Source organism: Chiloscyllium punctatum, chromosome 44, assembly GCF_047496795.1.
Source record: "Chiloscyllium punctatum isolate Juve2018m chromosome 44, sChiPun1.3, whole genome shotgun sequence".
NCBI classification, from domain to species: domain Eukaryota; kingdom Metazoa; phylum Chordata; class Chondrichthyes; order Orectolobiformes; family Hemiscylliidae; genus Chiloscyllium; species Chiloscyllium punctatum.
The window spans coordinates 6,108,134-6,125,945 of record NC_092782.1 but is presented as its reverse complement, the minus strand read 5'-3'; the positions used below and the strand labels follow the sequence as shown (position 1 = coordinate 6,125,945).

The 17,812-nt window shown below is 42.8% G+C and overlaps 1 long non-coding RNA gene across 1 annotated transcript in view; it reads left to right on the top strand.

Annotated features, from left to right (window-relative positions):
- LOC140466684 (uncharacterized) overlaps positions 1-17,698 on the top strand; it is a 60,539-nt gene extending 42,841 nt beyond the window's left edge. Inside the window, exon 3 of the long non-coding RNA XR_011955258.1 lies at positions 16,876-17,698. This is a non-coding gene — a long non-coding RNA (uncharacterized lncRNA). The remainder of the gene's footprint in view (positions 1-16,875) is intronic.
- Positions 17,699-17,812: the final 114 nt, after the last annotated feature.

The following is a 17,812-nucleotide window of genomic DNA, read 5'->3' as shown; positions in this document are numbered from 1 at the left end:
TTGTTGCTGGGCATGGACCACACAGTCAAAACTGCAGCCTTGTCCCTCAGTGTTGGTGCAGTCAGAGCTGTTCAACTGAGGTATATTAATGGGGTGGAGTAGGTGGAACTTTTAATTGGTAGCTAATGACGCCATATCTGGCTTGGCAGGATTTGATGTTGGCAGTGGGAACCTAAAATGGGAACTAATCTATTCCTCACTAACACCAGCTGAATGCACAAGCAATATTTATAAGGAAGTGTTGCAGAGCATACATAATTAATCCCTTCCATGTTTACAATGTATTCATGGTGGGGATTATCTTGTTGCCATATCCAATTAAAATGATTTCCCAGGTCAGAATACTTTGCAGTGCTTTATATAATGTAATCCTTTTTCAACAATTTAAAAGATTGTCAAAGAATTAACTTTAAAAAGCAAGATTGTAAAAAGTACCTTTTTCATAAATAAGTCAATAAACAAGTGTTTAGATCTATTTATTACTGAAAACAAAATTCAAAAGATTGTTGAGCCTGAAATGCATGGTGTTTCTTCCCCCATTGAAGAAGGCAAACATCCATGATCTGTATCCCATATGGGAATCCAATGTGGATTGACTCAATCAAAAGATAATATTAAGCCCTTAAGACTCACTGATGCATTTGCACAAAGTTGAATTGTGGGAAGAATCGGTTTGTCAATAAAAGCCTTATTTTGTGGCAAATGTAAATAGTAGGATGAAATGCATATTAACAAATCTTCCATAATGATATTTACATGGCCTTAAACCATAATATTGTCTGCAGTAAATGGTTGCAAGATTATGGGTTGTTATGACAGATTAAGGAATGCATTTCCTGTGGGAAATTTTAGCTGAGTACCCACCCTGGTTTCTTACTAGAATTAATGATTCTTTAGTTTACGTCTTTAACTGTATGGACATCCATTCCGTCTTTTTTTTCCTGCTACAAATAAACTGTGGTTGGTTTCAATGGTTGTCAGTACTTCTTCCTGTTTCAAATTCAGAAAGGCCCCATCTCTTTCCAGTCTAACAATATTCTTTTACGAAACAAGAATGAAAAGTTTCAATGATGAATGCAGACCATGGAATTCTTAACTAGATGACAGATATGTTTTTTTTCACTTTTAGAGAACTGTCAACTTATTTCATTCCCAGTTCATAGAATGCAATTTTAACCATCTATCTTTCTCCTGTGCTTTATGGACGGATAATCACAAGGCCTTCTTACAGTGTTGAGTTAGTTAAAATAATCTGAATTTAAGAGAATCTGCTATTATTTTGTATCAGCCAATGACTATGAAATACTAAACATGTTTTATAGGCATTTTAAATTGTACATTATCACCATTTTGTAAAAATATTAAGATCTATAGCAGAAAGAAAGGCCCTTCAGCCCCAGTCAAGACTCCACTGGTGAAAAACACCCAGCTAGCTCTTTTCGTTCTAGTTTCCAGTACTTCGCCCAAAGTGTTGGCTGACTTGACATTGCAAGTGTATATCTAAATACTTCGGAAACGTTATATGGATTTTTGCCTCGACCATCCTTACATCCAGATACCCACCACACTGTGGGTGGAAGAACTTGCCTTACATCCCACTAAAAGTCTGGTCTTTTACCTTAAATCTACAACCAGATCATTGACTCCCCGCCACCCCTCCACAAAGGGGAAAATTTCTTCTATCTACTCTTTTATGCCCTCATATTATTATACACCTCAGTCGTGCCCCTCTCCTCTCTGTTTGCTCCAGGGAAAATAACCCTAGTCATGGAGTCATAGAGATGTACAGCATGGAAACAGACCCTTCGGTCCAACCCATCCATACCGACCAGATATCCCAAACCAATCTAGTCCCACCTGCCAGCACCCAGCCCATATCCCTCCAAACCCTTCCTATTTGTATACCCATCCAAATGCCTCTTAAATGTTGCAATTGTACCAGCCTCCACCACATCCTCTGGCAGCTCATTCCATACACGTACCTCCCTCTACGTGAAAAAGTTGCCCTTAGGTCTCTTTAAATCTTTCCCCTCTCACCCTAAACCTATGCCCTCTAGTTCTGGACTCCCCCACCCCAGGGAAAAGACTTTGTCTATTTACCCTATCCATGCCCCTCATAATTTTGTAAACCTCTGTAAGGTCACCCCTCAGTCTCCAATGCTCCAGGGAAAACAGCCCCAGCCTGTTCACCCTCTCCCTGTAGCTCAAATCCTCCAACCCTAGCAACATCCTTGTAAATCGTTTCTGAACCCTTTCAAGTTTCACAACATCTTTCCAATAGGAAGGAGACCAGAATTGCATGCAATATTCCACCAGTGGTCTAACCAATGCCCTGTACAGCTGCAACATGACCTCCCAACTCCTGTACTCAATACTCTGACCCATAAAGGAAAGCATACCAAATGCCTTCTTCACTATCCTATCTACCTGCAACTCCACTTTCAAGGAGCTATGAACTTGCACTCCAAGGTCTCTTTGTTCAGCAACAATCCCTCGGACCTTAACATTAAGTGTATAAGTCCTGCTAAGATTTGCTTTCCCAAAATGCAGCACCTCGCATTTATCTGAATTAAACTCCACCTGCCACTTCTCAGCCCATTGGCCCATCTGGTTCAGATCCTGTTGTAATCTGAGGTAGCCCTCTTTGCTGTCCACTACACCTCCAATTTTGGTGTCATCTGCAAACTTACTAACTGTACCTCTTATGCTCGCATCCAAATCATTTATGTAAATGACAAAAAGTAGAGGGCCCAGCACTGATTACTGTGGCACTCCACTGGTCACAGGCCTCCAGCCTAATAAACAACCCTCCACCACCACCCTCTGTCTTCTACCTTTGAGCCAGTTCTGTATCCAAATGACTAGTTCTCCCTGTATTCCGTGAAATCTAACCTTGCTAATCAGTCTCCCATGAGGAACCTTGTCGAACAACTTACTGAAGTCCATATAGATCACATCTACTGCTCTGCCCTCATCAATCTTCTCTGCTACTTCTTCAAAAACCTCAATCAAGTTTATGAGACATGAGTTCCCACACACAAAGCCATGATGACTATCCCTAATCAGTCCTTGCCTTTCCAAATACATGTACATCCTGTCCCTCAGGATTCCCTCCAACAACTTGCCCACCACCGAGGTCAGGCTCACCGGTCTATAGTTCCCTGGCTTGTCTTTACTGCCCTTCTTCAATAATGGCACCACGTTTGCCAACCTCCAATCTTCCAGCACCTCACCTGTGACTATCGATGATACAATCATCTCAGCAAGAGGCCCAGCAATCACTTCTCTAGCTTCCCACAGCTTTCTCGAGTACACTTGATCAGGTCCTGGGGATGTATCCACTTTTAACCATTTCAAGACATCCAGCACTTCCTCCTCTGTAATTTGGAGATTTTGCAAGATGTCACCATCTATTTCCTTACAGTCTATATCTTCCATATCCTTTTCCACAGTAAATACTGATGCAAAATATTCATTTAGTATCTCCCCCATTTTCTGTGGCTCCACACAAAGGCTGCCTTGCTGATCGTTGAGGGGCCCTATTCTCTCCCTAGTTACCCTTCTAACCTTAATATATTTGTAAAAACCCTTTGGATTAACCTGAATTCTATTTGCCAAAGCTATCTCATGTCCCCATTTTTCCCTCCTGATTTCCCTCTTAAGTATACTCCTACTTTCTTTATACTCTTCTAAGGATTCACTTGATCTATCCTGTCTATACCTGACATAGCTGAAAAATGTGTTGCTGGAAAAGTGCAGCAGGTCAGGCAGCATCCAAGGAGCAGGAGAATCGACGTTTCGGGCATAAGCCCTTCTTCAGGAATGAGGAAGGTGTGCCAAGCAGGCTAAGATAAAAGGTCGGGAGGAGGGACTTAGGGGAGGGGCGCTGGGAATGCAATAGGTGGAAGGAGGTTAACTTGAGGGTGATAGGCCGGACAGGGGGTGGGGGCGGAGAGGTCGGGAAGATGATACCTGACGTATGCTTCCTTCTTTTTCTTAACCAAACCCTCAATTTCTTTAGTCATCCAGCATTCCCTATATCTACCAGCCTTCCCTTTCACCCTAACAGGAATATACTTTCTGAAGGCTTCCCATTTTCCAGCTGTCCCTTTACCTGTGAACATCTGCCTCCAATCAGCTTCGAAAGTTTCCAAGTCATTAGATTACTTACCGTGTGGAAACAGGCCCTTCGGCCCAACAAGTCCACACTGACCCACCAAAGCACAACCCACCCAGACCCATTCCCCTACATTTACTCCTTCAACTAACACTATGACAATTTAGCATGGCCAATTCACCTGACCTGCACATTTTTGGACTGTGGGAGGAAACCTGAGCACCCGGAGGAAACCCACGTAGACACGAGAAGAATGTGCAAACTCCACACAGTCTGTCGCCTGAGGTGGGAACTGAACCCGAGTCTCTGGCGCTGTGAGGCAGCAGTGCTAACCACTGTGTCGCCCACTTGCCTAATACCATCAAAATTGGCCTTTCTCCAATTTAGAACTTCAACTTTTAGATCTGGTCAATCCTTTTCCATCACTATTTTAAATCTAATAGAATTATGGTTGCTGGCCCCAAAGTGCTCCCCCACTGACACCTCAGTCACCTGCCCTGCCTTATTTCCCAAGAGTAGGTCAAGTTTTGCACCTTCTCTAGTAGGTACATCCACATACTGAATCAGAAATATGAAGTTTTTTTTTGCTTTGCAAATGTGACAACATCACGACAGAGATGTTAGGAGCCTCAGGTCTATCTTTTTCCAGCTCTTTCTTTACTCTGATTAAATTCCTGTGATATTACCAACCTGGGGAGATCTCACTGCAATCAATCAAATACTAAACCTTTCGGACCTATAAACAACAGTTAGATGGAGTACTGTTTTGAGTAAAGTGTGAAACTTTCTGCTGTCCTTCAGCAACTTATCTCATGTCAATATTGGATGCATAGCTATGTTTAGCTTCCAATATCAACTTACTTTAAAAAAAAGGTAGCAGGGCAGGGGAGAGTTTATACAATGTTTAAGACTAATAATCGTATATAAAACATGTTTTTGAAGCCTATAGTGAGACATAAAGTTTTTCATTGGCCGATTTAGATTTTCCTGCAGACAATGATAGTACAGTTCAGTTGTTGCACGTTCAAATGTTCTTTTGACAAATTAGGCCTTTACATTAGACCTTACAAAATATGTAAATATGTAAACAAATGTCTAACAATCCATGCATCTGACATTTTTTTTACTGTATATAGGAGACGTATAATGATGGTTAACCTCCTTGCCTTTCTGGTAACAGTTATGGCCCTCCAACAGATTAACAAGATATTGTATGAATACAGCAACATTATTAAAAGCAAAAATGTGCTGCTTAGTGATTTTTTAAATAGCCAATATTTTAACCAGCACCACTGACTGCTAACGACCTTCACAATACTGAACTCTTACATATCCTCAAGCCTTTATTTTCAGAAAATGTTATGAACGGAAAAGTTAAATTGACATTCTTTTCTTACAGGAATGTTACTATTTATAAAAGAAAAAAAAACTCTCAGTAAGGTAGATCAGGAGCACTGAACATCAGAAGCAGGAATGACATCTTGTTATGGTTTTATTAATTTAGCCAAATGGCATTCATTATGATTTCACTAGCATCCCAGTAAGTCTGTATGGTCTTTGTTTGGGCGATTGTAACTTTTGTTTTGCTTCATTCGCTACTATCCAGTAATAAAGGACTACCAAAATAGTGGGATGTTACAGAAGGAAAAAATGATGTAAAACACCCAGAATGACTGGCATGCCCAAATTCCATATTGAACTGATTCAGTCAGTGTTAGGCTCTGTTTCAAAACAGTTTTGCTTTCAACTAAAAAGGCCTTTTCTTCAGAAATACTTGATCTTTGGAACTTGGCAAGCATATGTTTGGTTCTGGTTCTCATTCTAACTTAAAAAAAACTCTCAAGCAGACATATTGACAAGTGTTTTTTTAAAATCATAACCCCCTGTTGAAATTCAGCTAGAGGTCGCAACTGTTCTTAAAATGTTTGTGTCCAACATTAATAAGCCACCTTGCAACTGCTTTTATAAATTGAACATATAAGGAATGCTGGGAATATGGCACTCTGTACAATGAGAAATAGTTAAGCTGAATAGCATTGACTCGTTGAAGACAAGCTGGCTGTTTGATTGAGTAAAAAAATGAATAAAAGGATATATCTGTACTCTCCTAGGCCGAGGGGTAAAGGATATAGAAAGAAGGCCAGTTGTGAGGATACTGTATCTTCAATCAATTCCCTCACACTGCTGGCTATGACAGCAATCGTGGTTGTACTAATGCTACAGTCCGCTCCATGGGGTTAAAGATCTGTGGGTGTACCTGTGTCCTACTGCCTCCAGATCTGAGATATTGTCAACAGAGACAGGAATGTGTCAGAGTGGATGGTGCAATCTGTGTTATACCTATCATAGTTGAAAGGCCAGCAATGTGTGCAGTTTGATTGGTATGGGTGTGTGTTGTAAAGTGGAGGTTGAAGCTTCTCTCCCTCCCCCTCACCCTCCCCAATTGAGAACTAAAGCTGAAACATCTCAAGAGGAGCACCTCACCCTCCAATCCGTAAAGGAAATGTGAGAAGTGATAGAATCTGCTTTTCAGAAACTAGTGGTTAAAAAAAATAAATCCCCGACACACGCTATAAAATCAACAAGTAACAATTTATTTATCTAACTCTAACAGTGAACAAATTAACTAAACTACTAACAAACCGAATAAATCCCTTCTAACTACTAACTATTCCTGAATAAAGGAAGATTCTAATGGTATGCTGTTCCAATAAATACTACTCACACTCATATAAAAAAAACAGAATTTAGTGTCTTGAAATTACAGCCAGGTTACGTGTCTTCCAGAATGTTCTGTACCTTCTCCGTTGATTCCACTGTCAGGAATATTAATTAGTTGTGCCATTGGTACCATTGTTATTTCTAAGTTATAGAAGAGGCTGTGAGAGCCAATGAATTTCTCTTGAGAGCTCAGGGCTGTTAGCTCTGATAGATGGCAGCTACACCTGGGGTCTTTGTTCAACTGCCCCCTTCTTTTATACCCTTGATGACATAAATGTCTTATAATAAAATTAGTCCTATGTTGTCAAAACCATCAGATTTAAATTTAATAGGTTTTTGGATCTAAGTGGGAGAAAGTGAGGACAGCAGATGCTGGAGAGCAGAATTGAAAAGTGTGGTACTGGAAAAGCACAGCAGGTTAGGCAGAATCCGAGGAGCAGGAAAGTCAATATTTCAAGCATGAGCTCTTCGTTTGGTTAGGACATAGAACCATGCGGTGCAGGGTTCCTGGACAATGAGATTGGAGGCTGTTGGTGGAAGATTGCCTGGAGGTGATGAGGTTTAGATGGTCTGGGAGATGATGGTTTGGTGATGGGAGGTGAGGTCATGATCAAGGGGGCAGTAAGAGGAGGTGTCTGCAAGCTGGCACCTGGCTTCAGCGGTATAGAGATAGGTGTGCCATACTACCACTGTGCCCCCCCCTTTGTCCACTGGTTTGATGATGAGGTTGGGGTTGGAGCGGAGGGAGTGGAGGGCTGCATGTTGCAAAGGTGAGAGGTTGGAGTAAGTGAGATGAGTGGACAAGTTGAGGCGATCAATGTCACAGTGGTAGTTGGACAAGAAGAGATCGAGGGTGAGTAACAGACCAGCGCCGGCTGTCCAGGTGGATGGAGCATGTTGGAGGTGGGAGAAGAGGTCTTCACAGGGTGGGCACAAGTCCTGATGGAAAAAGTAGGCATGGAGTTGAAGGTGGCAGAAGAAAAGTTTGATGTTGTAATGCGTGTTGAATTCATTGATCTGGGAGCATAGGTGCATGAAGGTGAGGCCTTTACTGCGGACTGATCATTCATTCTCAGTGAGGGGGAGGTCTGTGGGGATGGTAAAAACATGGCAGGGCTGGGAGCTAGGACCTGGCATGGGGCTGTAGTTGGGAGTGGGAGTGGAGACTGTCTCTGGAAAGGGTGTGGTTATGGGATTGTGGGTGACATCACCAATGGAAGTGATGCTCACCCTGGGGGTTGGGGGAATATGGAATGTGAAGAGCTTATGCTGGCAACGTCGACTCTCCTGCTCCTCGGATGCTGCCTGACTGACTGTGCTTTTCCAGCACCACATTTTTCAATTTTGGATCTAAGTACCTTTGATTGGCTAAATTCAAAAACCTGTCTTCTTGTTAAAAACGGCTGTTTGGCCTGCTAACTGTATGGCCTTTTGATATAAATGTTTGAATTCGGGTGCTATCTGTGTACTTGCAAACTTTCAAGCTGCTACTCACAGACATCCACTTTAAATCTCAAAGCACAGAAAAAGCACACAATCTTTTAAGGGCACCACGTTAATGCATTCCCCATTTCACAATATTACAAACACCAAATTCTAAATTCCTGCCTCCCAATCTACAACTACTCCCCAAATTTTCAGCAGTGTGCAGCTTGTGAGTGTGAGATAGTGAGGTGAAGCTGGGAACATTAGGTATGAAGTGGTACATGCTAGGGAAGACAGGTTAGTGAGTGAAAGTTGGGGTTGCACTGGTGGGGTGGTGGAGTTGATGGTGAAAGGGGCTAATGGTTCATTTGCAAAGATATGGAATTTGAAGATGCTTTCACTAACCTTTGGCACTCATGTGAGGCCATTGAGCTTCTTGCTGCACCAGATCTAGGTCCTTGTGGCTAAAATGCCTGTGACTGGTGCCTTCTCAATATATGCCCGAAGAGCCTTCGCGTACCCTCCAAGTAAAGGACCCCTGTTCTCCTGTCTACTTTCTGTACCAACCCCTGCAGTATTCCTTCAGGGAACCTTGCAGCACACCTTGTCATGTTGCACTATGGCCACTCTCCTTTCTGCTTGAATGTCTTAAGCAACAGGTTGCACCCCTTATGGCAGTCAGAATGCACCTCGTCAATCAGACGAGTACGTTGTAGCTTTGAGTAGTGTAGGTTAGAGTGGTGCTGGAAAAGCACAGCGGTTCAAGCAGGAAAATTGACATTTCGGGCAAAAGCCCTTCATCAGGAATTGAGTAGTGTAGCCTAGCTTTATTTGTCACTGTGTTAGGCGCACTTAATCTCCTGATGAGGATGGCTGCCACTGAACAGCAATGTTTAACATTGGACTGCATGCTACTGCCATTTAATTCAGCCAGTCCCATTTAACGTAGCAAACAGCACACAGTTTGCATGCTGCCTGGAGTTGTGTGGATGGGTGAATTATGTATCATGATGCAAATAGTGTTTTTTTGGGGCTCATCCAATTTCTCTGCCCATGTGCCACTGAAGAAATACATTAATGTAAACCACTGGGGCTCATCTGGTTTTTAACTTTGTGAAATTGGCAGGCAAGCAGGAATGTCTGTTCTAACCTCAGTTTCATCTTCAGTTGCAGGCATTTACTTTCCTGAGACCTGACTGGCTGGAATTGCCAGAGTTTGATATTCTGGGAACTGCTAATCTGTTCCCACTTGTCTTCTTGCCAACTGTATCTGATCTTATAAGCTTCCTGAAGATGACTATGGCTGCTAGACATGCACAAGTTAGCTGTCAAGAAATTGAATGAACTAGTCTTAGAATTAACAGACATAACTGCCGATAAGGGTTAAATTCTTCAATTGAACCTTCTGTGCAACGTGGAATTGTTGAAAGGGTTATCCCCCAATTGCCCTTGAGCCAAGTTACTTGCCAGGTCATTCCAGAGGGCAGTTAAGAGTCAGTTGCATTATTGTGGGTCTGGAGTCACACTGACCAGACAAGAAAGGATGACAGATTTCCTTCCCTGAAGGACTTTAGGTAACCAGGGTAGTTTTTACAGCAATTGATGTAGGTTTTCATGGTCACAATTAAAGACAGCTGCTTCATAACCCAGAGTTATTAAATTCATATTATTAAATTAAATCATTTTTAAATTCCACTGATGTAGTGAGACTTGAAATTACACCACAGCGTATTAGCCTGGGTCTCTGGATTACCAAGTCCAATGATAATACCACAACAGCACAACCTCCCCAATGCCTGGATATCTGCTATGTCTAATTAACACCTGTTAAAGGTCTGCAGGTTGTATGCGTAACAATTGCCAGATTTCTTGTAGAACACTGTCCTGGAGCTGATGAGATTCAACGCATGTGTGTGACTTCATTAGATCAGGTGCCTATTTAGTCCAATTCCTCACCAATTTTCCACTTTGATGTATTTACACAGTACAAGCGATACAAGGTAAGAAAGAAAATGGGAAGTTTTCCCTACATTCTAGACAATTACCTGTTGGACATAAATGAGGAGGGGGCCATAAATCACATGGGGGATTCTGTACTGTCAGAATTTTAAGCCGAATATTAAACACTATCACTCTGTCATGACATTTTCCAAAAATGGCAATTTTCCTGATGCAAAATGAGACAATGGATTGGGATGCTATGGATATTAGAAAGTCAGCCATTTTGGAGTTCAAATCTATGAAAAACTCTGCCTCTTCTTTACTTCCATGGGGTTGGTTTTCAGGTCCGCAGTCAGGGAAGTCCTGCTCAGACAAAAGACAATTTACTGGTTTAAAGGTTAGAATTATTTTCAATTCAATTTTTAACCATCACATATTCAAGGAACATGGAGCATGTGTATCCAAATTCAGGTGCAAGCACAATGATTCAGGAAATGGAAGGTTGTGACAGAACAATATTTCATTTGAGCTCATTGAATGACGATTGAATTGGTGATGCTACAACCTTAGAACATAAAAACTAGGAGCAGGAGTAGGCTATCCAGCCTTTCGAGCCGTTCAAAAAGATCATGGCTGATATTTTCATGGACTCAGCTGCACTGACTCACGTTCTCACCATATCCCTTAATTCCTTCATTGTTCGAAAATATATCTATCTTAGTTTTAAAATCATTTATTGAAGTAGCATCAACTCCTTCACTGGGCAAGGAATTCCATAGATTCACAAGCCTCTGGGTGAAGAAGTTTCTTGGAATGGCATAAATTTTGTTCTCCTGTTATGCATTGTAGGGCCTCGGTACCACGTAAACAGTCAATGCTGTGCCCTCATGGAACACACGTAGGAGATGGCACACCTTGGGTAGGAATATCCAATAGTGCCATTGGCACACCATAAAAATTTGCTCTGTAATCTGTCAATACTGAAAAAATGTGTTGCTGGAAAAGCGCAACAGGTCAGGCAGCATCAAAGGAGCAGGAGAATCGACTTTTCAGGCATAAGCCCTTCTTCAAAAGAAGGGCTTATGCCCGAAACGTCGATTCTCCTGCTCCTTTGATGCTGCCTGACCTGCTGCGCTTTTCCAGCAACACATTTTTCAGCTCTGATCTCCAGCATCTGCAGTCCTCACTTTCTCCTAATCTGTCAATACTGTTAACCAGGGGGTCAAAGGGCATTAGGGTAAACAGAAAAGTAGACTTCAGATCTTCTTGATTGGGTTGAGTGGATAAATGACTTTCTCCTGTTCCTAAGTCGTATGTTTGTAGTCTGACAATGATCACTCAAATCCTTGCAACTTTATTGCTGACCCAACATAACCAAAGTAGACAAGCAGAAGGCTGAATGAATGCAGCAAGCCAGGCAGCATCGGTGGGGGGTGGGGGGGTGCAGAAGTCAACGTTTTGGGTGTAACCCTTCTTACTCCTACTTTGGATTCCAGCATCTGCAGCTGTTTAGTTGTCTTTAACTCAGACCATGCATAACCAGTGATTAGAGTTAGAGCTCACAACTGATCTCTGGTACATCCACATAATCCACTCAAAGGGAAAGACTTTTTGTTTTAACACGCTGAATCAATAAAAGAGGAAAGTGAGAGATTTAAGTCAAAGTGCTAGACATTTCGCCATTTTGATGCCCTTTGGCATTTTCCTACTGCTGGTCAAATAGGTGGCAAAGACACCCATCTGATTCAGGATGGAGCCCCATGAATACATTTGAATCAAGGTCCTCTCACATAGATTGGTTGACAGATCCTTGCAGAGTCTAGAATAGAGTGGTGCTGGAAAAGCACAGCTGGTCAGGCAGCATCAGAGGAGCAGGAAAATTGATGTTTTGGGCAAAAGCCCTTCGTCAGGAATCAGGAATTCCTGATGAAGGGCTTTTGCCCAAAACATCAATTTTCCTGCTCCTCGGATGCTGCCTGACCTGCTGTGTGTTTCCAGCAAACTCTAATCTAGACTCTGATCTCCAGCATCTGCAGTCCTCACTTATGACTGCCTGACAGATCCTAATGGATGGAACTCCCATTCCCCTCCTTCTTCCTGGAAAAAAATTAACATCAAGAATTCCCATACAAAAACCCATTGTCACAATGTGTGGGTCCTGATCCAAATAAATCAGTATTATAATCTATGACACAAATTTTCCTCACCAATTCAGTGAGCCAGCACAATTTCACAGAAATTACATGGAAAAAGTTATTTTTGGGTTGAATTAGACTCACAGTAATGGAGAAATACTTCTAAATTATTTTCCAAAGGTTTGGATACACATATAACCATTGCTAGATGCATCATGTCTAGTCTCTGTCTAGATTTTTCGCTCTAGATCAGGAGTCGGCCAAATGACTCACTAGCCCCACCTGCAGGTTAAAGTAATCAAGCACCGTTCGAGGATCTCTGATCGGATAAGCATAATCAAGCAGTATCAATGGTTAATGCATCCTTCAGACCTGGACTCTGTCTCTTACACTTGAGAATTGTACCTCCTGTGGCTGTGTGGCAACGCATTTACCCTGTGGTACAAAAGGCTGAAAAGAACAGAATGCTCATCTGCCATTCATTCTCCACATACCCCTTCATGACATAAATATTTGTTTCCATCACAGATGCTCTAAAAAGTATGTAAGGCCTGCTGAAAATGTGCACAATGCACATTATAGACAGATATTAACTCTAGCCCAAGTCTCTGTTCTATCACAAAATAAAGGCCGGTGGGGGTGCCGGTGTTTGATTGGGGCCGACAAAGGTCAGAAGTCACACAACACCAGGTTATAGTTCAACAAGTGACTTCACCTGACGAAGGGGCAGCGCTCTGAAAGCTTGAGATCTCAAATAAACCTGTTAGACTATAACCTGGTGTCATATGACTTCAGACAAAATAAGGAAGACTGCTTATGGGTTACAGGTAACTGTTATGCCATCTGTTTCTCTCTCTCTCTGCTGTTATTAATATTAAGCAATATCCATGCTCCTCTCTTCCTTATTCTGCATTTGTTTTCAATTGGAGTCATGTTTTAGAATTACATTTTTAGTTTGTCCCTCAATCACTGGATGATTTGTTAGATTGCTTGGTAATTGAAAGCATGAAGTATATTTTCTTGCTGTGTGTGCACGGCTTGTGTGGATTCAAAGCCAAACCAAAGGTTCAAAGGAATGAACAACTTACCTCCTGTAGATCTGAAAATGTGTTGCTGGAAAAGCGCAGCAGGTCTGGCAGCATCCAAGGAGCAGGAGAATCGACATTTCAGGCATGAGCCCTTCTTCAGGAATGAGGAAGTGGGAGGATTGGAAAGAGAAGTTGTTCAGGGTGAGGACCAGTTCAGTCAGTTGAAGGAGTGTGTCAGTGGTTGGTATGGCAGGAAAGGAAGAAGCGGAGGGCTTTGAGTCCTTCGTGATGGGGGATGGAGGTGGACAGGGACTGGATGTCCATGGTGAAGGTAAGGCGTTGGGGACCGGGGAAGCGAAAATCATGGAGGAGGTGGAGGGCGTGGGTGGTGTCCCGAACGTAGGTGGGGAGTTCTTGGACTAAGGGGGACAGGACCGTGTCGAGGTATGCAGAGATGAGTTCGGTGGGGCAGGAGCAGGCTGAGACAATGGGTCGGCCGGGGCAGTCCGGTTTGTGGATTTTTGGCAGAAGGTAGAAACGGGCGGTGCGGGGTTGTGGGACTATGAGGTTGGAGGCAGTGGACGGGAGATCCCCTGAGGTGATGAGGTTATGGATGGTCTGGGAGATGATGGTTTGGTGGTGGGGTCATGGTCAAGGGGGCAGTAGGAGGAGGTGTCCGCAAGCTGGCGTTTAGCCTCAGTGGTGTAAAGGTTGGTGCGCCAAACTACTACCGCGCTTCCCTTGTCTGCCAGTTTGATATTGAGGTTAGGGTTGGAACGGAGGGAGTGGAGGACTGCACGTTCCGAGGGTGAGAGGTTGGAGTGGGTGAGAGGGGTGGAGAGGTTGAGGCAGTCAATGTCGCGGCGGCAGTTGGCTATGAAGAGATCGAGGGCGGGTAAGAGGCCAGCGTGGGGTGTCCAGGTGGATGGGGTGTGTTGAAGGTGAGAGAAGGGGTCGTCAGAGGGTGGGCAAGAATCTTGGTTGAAGAAGTAGGCGCGGAGGCGAAGGCGGCGGAAGAATTGTTCGACGTCTCGCCGTGTGTTGAACTCATTAATCCGGGAGTGTAGGGGGATGAAGATCTGCCGAGGACTGATCTTTCATCCTCAGAGACGGGTAGTTCTGGAGGGATGGTGAAAACACGGCAGGGCTGGGAGCTAGGGCCTGGTGTGGGGCTGGAGCGCCCGAAATGTCGATTCTCCTGCTCCTTGGATGCTGCTCGACCTGCTGCACTTTTCCAGCAACACATTTTCAGCTCCGATCTCCAGTATCTGCAGTCCTCACTTTCCCCTCAAAGATTTTTACCTCCTGTAGATAGCTATCTCTAACTCTGAGCTACACGGTAAACTACAAACAACCTCAAAGGGAAGGGCACCGAACCTTTTGGGTTACAATTTCAGGAAGTTTTCCAGGATTGAGGCTGACAGTCCATTCTATTCTGATTGAGCTCAAAAGAAGGAGGACACATCATTAGCATTGGGCCATGTTATAATATTTAAGAAATGATTTGAATGAGTGAGTAATCCCAGCAACATTTTATGACACACCTGTGAAGAACCTAGGGAGGTTTTATTGTATTAACAGCACTATATAAATACAAGTTGTCATTGTAGCTGGACACCTATCAGGCTCTATTCACTCAGCACCAGAGAGTGGCAATGAGAGAGCATCAACAGCAACAGCCAATGGAAAACGGATTTGTTCACAATTCTTCGATGAAAGATTACTCTCTGTATCAGGAAAGCTACTTCTATCACTGTTTTAGGATTGGGAAAAGCTCAAGCAACAACAACTTGCAGATTATACATTGATTGCTTTCAGGAAGTTAGATGTGGTTCTTAAGGCTAAAGGAATCAAAAGGTATGGAGAGGAAGTGGAAGCAGGGTACTGAGCTGAGTGAACAGCTATGATCATACTGAATAATGGAACAGGCTCAAAGGGCCAAATGGCCTACTCCTGCACCTATTTTCGATAAGGACTGTACCCACTGTCGACTGTTTGCCTTTCCATGTGAAGGCAATAACTTGTCTCCTTCTCTTGTGGCATCGAGGAAGCCACTAGAAATGAAGAATGAATGAAGAATAACTTTTGGTCCCTCTTTCCTTGAGGTTCCACCAGTTCCTCAATGAACCAGTAGATATCCCTGAGGAGATTCTGAGTCCCTGATGTCTAGTCTAGATTGTCAACATAGCAAAAATCTGAAGCAGAAACGGACTTAGGGGTCCTATCTCAGGATTCTCTCAAGGTTGAAAAATATGTTGCTGGAAAAGCGCAGCAGGTCAGGCAGCATCCAAGGAACAGGAGAATCGACGTTTTGGGCATAAGCCCTTCTTCATTCCTGAAGGAGGGCTTATGCCCGAAACATCGACTCTCCTGCTCGTTGGATGCTGCCTGACCTGCTGCGCTTTTCCAGCAACACATTTTTCAGCTCTGATCTCCAGTATCTGCAGTCCTCACTTTCTCTCTAGGTTAACATACAGGTTCAGTTGGCAGTTAAGAAGACAAATACACTGTTGCCATTCATTGTGAGAGGATGAGACTACAACAGCAGGGATGTCCCGCTGGATTTGTAGGAGGTCTAGAGGGGGTTTATGAGAACAATCCCCAGATGAAGACCATGTCATATGAGGAGCAGTTGTGGACTCTGAGCCCATCCTGCATGGAGTTTAGGAGTATGAGGGGGTATCTGATTGAAACTTACAGAATATTGAGAGGCCTGGATTGAGTGGATGTTTCCACAAGTAGAAGAAACTAGGATCTGGGGACACTGCATCAGAGTAAAGGGATGATTCTTTCGAACTGAGATGAACAGGGATTTCTTCAGGCAAGTGATGGTGAATCTGTGGAACGTATTGTCACAGAAGGCTATGGAAACCAAGTCATTAAGTGTGTTTAAGACAGAGATAGATAGTTACTTGATTAGTAAAGGGATCAAAGGTTACAGGGAGAAATGGGGTTGAGAAACATCAGCCATGATTGAATAGTGGAGCAGACTTTAGATTTTATGAATGTTTGTGACCAATGGTGGTCTGTTTTCAGTTACTTCACTTAAACTGAAGCAGCTGACCTGAACAATTTAACTGAGATCAACACTTCATCAAAGGAAATTAATTCAACCTCAAAGGATAAGCAAACACTCAAAAGTCAGAATTTCTCCCATACTTTTACCATTTCTCCTGCTTTCCATCTGTTGCCTTGCCTGTGTCTTTCTGTTTAGTGTCTACATTTGATTTGATTTTAATGAGCTGCAGTAGATGAGATTCATTTAAACTTTTATTAATCTCAGATAAATTTGAAATAAGTGTCTGAGAAGTGACTGGGCACCTGAGGTTGTAAAACAAGAAGGTTATGGAGAATCTAACTCCATCAGTGTAACCTGTTTAGATAATAAAAAGTCAGATGAGGGGTCAGACCACACTGTAACGTTCTTTGCACGGTGGGTGGTGTTTTAAGTGCCCCAAATTTACAAGCTTGATCCTTACATATAATGTACATTTTGTTCCTCCCACAGTACATGAATAAGAACACAGATTTCCACATAGAGGAATCCAAGGAGAGCCTGGGAATATTTACAGTGGAGAGAGAATACTCGGGAGAAATGTATTCAAGATCATTAAGTGATGGTTATACCGGCATCTGAAAATCTGCTTCAGGCTTCCACAGATCCTGGATAGGAAACTGGCTCAAACTTACATTTAACTACTGCAAGCGATGTGGAATGGACCACAAAGGGAAGTAAATGGCAGAGGCTGAAAAACAAAAATATAATAGTGAATTAGATGGGCATCTGTTTAGTTTAGCTTAGTCGGATAAAGTAGTGCTTTTTTTTTCTTACCATCTGCTTGTCCTCCTTCTTTTATGTCTGTATATAGGCAGTCACATAGACAGGTGGAATGTATCGTCACAGCTAACAAACCTATTCATTAATTTCCCCATGTACTTTAGGAGATAACACATCAGAGACTGAATATTAAAGCAGAGTAGACATACAATGCATTTGACCATCAAGTTCATTTTTGGCATTAACTCCACTTTAATGATAACAACTGCTTTTTAAAAATGTCTTTAAACAATACAGAAAACACCCACAATATGATAGTTATAGAAAGGTTGTATTAATGTTTAGCAGACACATTTACCTATTTATGCTATGGGGGATTTAACTTTCACTAAGGTAGCATCAGACAAGAGAAATCTCATACTGTTGAAGAACTGATGGAGAGATGAGAGGCTAAATGACCTCACACTGTGCTGTGAATGTCAATGGCCTGGTAACATCACCCACTTTGATTTCTAGACACATTGCCAGATAATGTTTACGGAGCACAGTGTAAGAGGAGTCTGTGGAATCCCTATCATAATATATTCGGAGGATCGTCCCCTCTGAACCACAGTATCCGACCACTTCTCCTGCTACACTCCACCCTGCTGCTGGACCCAATAACATC